The sequence below is a fragment of the Perca flavescens genome, chromosome 18 (assembly GCF_004354835.1).
Source record: "Perca flavescens isolate YP-PL-M2 chromosome 18, PFLA_1.0, whole genome shotgun sequence".
In the NCBI taxonomy this organism is placed as follows: domain Eukaryota; kingdom Metazoa; phylum Chordata; class Actinopteri; order Perciformes; family Percidae; genus Perca; species Perca flavescens.
Window position 1 is genome coordinate 15,558,395 of NC_041348.1, and position 758 is coordinate 15,559,152.

Below are 758 nucleotides of genomic sequence, written 5' to 3' on the forward strand. Positions count from 1 at the left end.
GTCATCTTCATCTGCCTCCTCCTGATCACTCTCTGCCTCTGTCCCTCTCTCTGAACCTGCAGCCTCCTCTTCATCCCTCACTGTCAATTCTTCCTTTCCCTCTTCTCTTTCACTCATTTCTGCAACCCCTTCTGTGGTCTTCTGCTCTGACCTGCCTGGTCTCTCCAGTTTACTGTTTTCTCCTTCTTCATTTCCCTCCTTCTCTTCCTCCTGTGCACATCTCAGGATTTTCTTGGCTGGCAATATCCCCACTTTTAGGCTTCAGCTAATATCTCCAGCTACTCTGGCCTGCAAAAGTCAAGATGTGAAAAGCTCTTGTTATTCTTCTATTACATTACACTGTATGGCCCTGTAGCTAATATAAGTAGCCTAAAAAACATAACATCAGACGAGATTTATTACATGCACACATCAGTTATGTTTAGACTAGCCTAAGGTGACCAAACGTCCTCTTTTGCCCGAATATGTCCACTTTTTACCTACTGTCCGGGGCGTCCGGGTTTTATAAATTTATTAAAATGTCCGGTTTTCACTGTTTTTCATGGGACCATTAAGCGTGTACTTAAATTGACTGGCACTTTGCTCAACACAATACTACGGTAGGCTACTTTGTTGTGTGACGTAATTCCCAGAGGCTGCCTTGTGAGCGGCTCTGCGACGCGCACATACACAGTGACCAGGGCAGACAGACAGGGACCAGGGCAGACAGACAGGGACCAGGGCAGACAGACAGGGACCAGGGCAGACAGACAGGGACC